The 4,133-nt window shown below is 47.0% G+C and overlaps 1 long non-coding RNA gene across 1 annotated transcript; it reads left to right on the top strand.

Moving 5' to 3' along the window:
* Window positions 1-6: 6 nt before the first annotated feature.
* On the top strand, window positions 7-2,742 carry LOC112080008 (uncharacterized). The gene is made up of 3 exons (XR_002896105.2): window positions 7-96; window positions 663-741; window positions 2,692-2,742. It is a non-coding gene; the product is annotated as an uncharacterized lncRNA (long non-coding RNA).
* Window positions 2,743-4,133: the final 1,391 nt, after the last annotated feature.

Raw genomic sequence — 4,133 nt, 5'->3', positions numbered from 1 at the left:
AGGGCGGGCTGCAATAAGATGATAATGATGTTTACAGATGGAGGAGAGGATCGTGCCCAGGACATTTTTGAGAAGTACAACTGGCCCAACAAAACCGTGAGTCTGTCCCCAATAACCAAGGATCTATTCATCAATCCTAGTCTGCCAATGAATCAGTCCATGCATTGTCCAGCCTGTGGTCTCCCATCTCCCTCTCATCCCCTATCCTTATGAAATAAATACCATGTTTCTCAACAGCAGGTGTCATTCTTTTGGGGTGAGAATCTTAATGATTCCAGCACTTCCATCCTTGGACATAGATCCAGCCTTTTGGCGTGTGTTCCTCGTCTCTTCCTCATTGGCATTACTTTCCATCCCTGTCTCTCTGTTTCTCTGTCTCTCTGTTTCTCTGTCTCTTTTCTTGTCTTGCTGCAGGTGTTAACAGCTCTGACCTGCTGACTAATTAGCCACTTTATCATCAGAGCCCAGGAAATTACAGCTAACACATGCACACACTCACTATTTTTCCTCTCTCGGTCGTTCTATCTCCCTCTCCTACCGTTTTCCTTCTTCGTCCTCGCTCACGCCCTGGCTTGAAATGCTTCTGCCGTTATACTTTCTCGCTGTACGAGAGTAATGTTCCGTTTTTCACCCTCTCCGCTCACTGTCCCCTCCTCCCTCAGATTCGAGTGTTTACCTTTTCAGTCGGGCAGCACAACTACGATGTCACGCCTTTGCAGTGGATAGCTTGTGCCAATAAAGGTGAGTAGAGGGTGTGTCTATAAACTGCATGGACATGGACTGTTTTACATGTGCAATCTCAACGTTGCCCATGTCCAGCAAAGAGAAACGAGAAAATATGTGATTGTAATGGTGTAATGATGTCACCAAACTCCAGTCAAACTGCCCAACTGTCCCCGACCCAGATGACTGAGCTTTCCTCCTTGACCATCCTTGACCTCATGACCTCTTGACCTCATGACACTCAAGGCTGTTTTACTCAGCCATATAACCCATGCCAAATTCCACTTTTCTGCTCTCTCGGTCAAACTCTTTTTTCTCACTCTTTCTGGAACAAACACTTCTCTCTCTCCTCGCTCTCTCCCTCTTTATCCCCTCTGTTGTTGGATTTCTCGGTGTCTCAGCATTTCTCTTATAGCTGTCCCTTCTTCCTGTCACAAGCAKCATGCCTCCTATAGAAGGCTGACTCATTCATTTCCTGTAGAGCAGTCAGAGTGCTTCAGAAGTACCTCCCTCCCCACGCGTTGTAATGAATTATCGTGTGGAGCCTGGCTGTGTGTTGATAACGATGGCTACCATCTCTCAGTCAGGCAGGCGGCATGTGGGAAGTCCAGGATTACTCCTCTGTGCCAGCGCGCCACTCACTCTAATCATTAGCGTGGCACCAAAGCCAATGCCAACCTAAGACAATGGTTATTGACGTCCTCTCCTCTCTGGAGCCGTCCTTTTAAATATAGTCGTACCTCATTGTGCTTACGTCTCTTCTTTGGTATCCAGAGACACCCTATAATGACATGTAGAGCCGAAGCTTCTCACCTTCACACACTTAAACACACATGGATCCCCCTCGCAAACACCTTACACACCCAGCTCCCAGGTCGACTAGCCTCCCTGTTGTCTCACTTGGCTTGTGCTGCAATCCCCTCTTAAGTGGAACCTGACTCCCGCTCTGACAGTCTGTGGGCCCAACCGCTCTCCTCTCCTCCTGTGGCTGAAGACCGGCTGACCTCTAGTCCRTGCTCTTTCGTTTCTACGTCGGTTTCCTTCGTCGCTCCTTGTGTCGGGTTCTACAACTGGAGGTGTCACACAACAGCACAAAGCAAGCGAAGGAGCTACTGTTCTGAGCATAGTCATAGTTTGTGTGCGTGCGTGCGTGCGCTTATGTGGATGCATTACAGCATTATCCTGGGGCCAGCTTAATAATACTGTAATTTAATACATTTTTCCTGTAACTTTACAGCAATTTACTGGCACCAGAGATTCTGTAATATATTTCACAGGCACTATTTTGCGAGAACGCAATTTGTTTAAAAAAAAATTTTAAAACGACAGCCGTTCCCGCCTCTTAACATTCCGAGTATGTTGTCTCCGTTGCGCAGCTCTTTGTATAACCACTCTGCTTTAATAACTTGGGGAGCGGCAGCAGTTATTGACCCAGAGTGAGAGAGTGGCTCTCCTCTCCTCCATCACTAATCAGCAGCCCTGCTCTGCTCTGCTCTGCATTGAGGCTCAGCCGCAGCATCCTCAGTGAGACCCTCGAGCACATGACATTTACATCCTGCAGTACAATGGTGATAAGACTGGAGGCCAATGGCCCCCATCCGTTTCCCCATAGCACCCTAGTGCCAATCAATCACACAGTACACACACTCACACAAACACACACAGCGTTTTGCACAAAATKACATACTTACATAACCAACACACGTAATGGGTTACTAAATGGAATTTCCCCCCATAGAGAACAATCAGCATTCTGCTGAGGAGTCATTTTGAAATGATAGCACTACACGTGCCCTGCTCACTTGAGATGATTGCACTTCGCAGGGCTGTTGTGTTATTTCCTCCTACGGTCTTTAAGATGCGACACTGAGAACGTTACCTTTACAACACACATTACAATAGGGCAGTTACATGTTGCTGGTTACCGTTGTGGATTGACTGAACAAATTCTCTCACTTTGTTCTTCAGGATTCTACTACGAGATTCCATCCATTGGCGCCATCAGAATTAACACGCAGGTCAGATATCCTTCAGTGTGTGTAATATGTGTATCCATGCGTGACTATTTGCACTCGTGTGAATCCCGAACACATCAGGATGCTGTATCTTTGTTTAGGGTGTGTTTTCTACTTACCTTTGAGTACGTTACTCTCTTTGAGGACAATTGTGCAGATTGTAGATAATGCCTTGAAATGTACCATTACACAAGGATATGAGGAGGCTCGGAAAGAGAGAAAGTAACAGGGAGAGAGAGAGAGTGACTAAAGCTCTCCTCTGTCTTCTAGCAGGTCTTAGTTAGCGCAAACCTGCTGTGCTGCCTAATCCACCCCTTCTCTAGTCCCCCAACTACACTACCACACACATACACGCACACGCACACGCACACGCACACACACACACACACCTCTGGCTCCTCTGCCCCACACACCCGTGGCCCCTCCACCCTCCTCCGCCGACCTCCACTCTGCTCCAGGCACTACCTGGTCCCATAGCCCCTTGGGATAACCTCATTCCAGCTGTAGAAATTGAGTGAGTTGCTGGGGGGCTCTATGCACCCCGTTCCCCTTCCTACCCCTCCTCCTCCCCCAGCCTCACAGAGCGATCAGGGCCCCTGAATAGACTGTCAGCTGTTCCATTAACTCTGGCATAATTATATTCTGAGAACTGCCACTTATTCTAATAGGTTTCCTACAGCAGGTGTGCAACAGGACTGGTTCATGTAGGAGCATTAGACACACCTGGGCTGCACTACACATWTTAGAGTTTCCCATCATATAATGTTGCATTATAACAAGAAATAGGGCTGCCTTGGTATACATTACTAACACGCACATGACACCATACATGGAGTCTGCTGTTGTGAGGCCGGTTGAACGTACTGCCAATTTCTCTAAAACGACCTTGGAGGCGGCTTATGGTAGAGAAATTAACATTAAATTATCTAGTACCAGCTCGGTTGGACATTCCTCCAGTCAGCATGCTAATTGCACGCTCCCACAACACTTGAGACATCTGTGGCATTGTGTTGTTGACAAAACTGCACATGTTAGAATGGCCTTTTATTGTCCCCAGCACAAGGTGCACCTGTGTAACGGTCATGCTGTTTAATCAGCTTCTTGATATGTCACACCTGTCAGGTGGATGGATTATCTTGGCAAAGAAGAAATGATCACTAACAGGGACGTAAACACATACATGTACCTGATGTTGCTGATGTAGCCTGTATTTCACAGTGTAGTCAGTTACACATACATGTAGCTGATGTAGCCTGTATTTCACAGTGTATGTCAGTTACACATACATGTAGTGATGTAGCCATGGTATTTCACAGCCGTAGTCAGTTCACATACATGTAGCTGATGTAGCCTGTATTTTCCACAAGTGTAGTGTTAACATCCAGTAGGCTGGGA

The sequence above is a fragment of the Salvelinus sp. IW2-2015 genome, unplaced genomic scaffold (assembly GCF_002910315.2).
Source record: "Salvelinus sp. IW2-2015 unplaced genomic scaffold, ASM291031v2 Un_scaffold10956, whole genome shotgun sequence".
Lineage (NCBI taxonomy): Eukaryota > Metazoa > Chordata > Actinopteri > Salmoniformes > Salmonidae > Salvelinus > Salvelinus sp. IW2-2015.
This window is presented reverse-complemented; position numbering and strand designations above follow the sequence as displayed.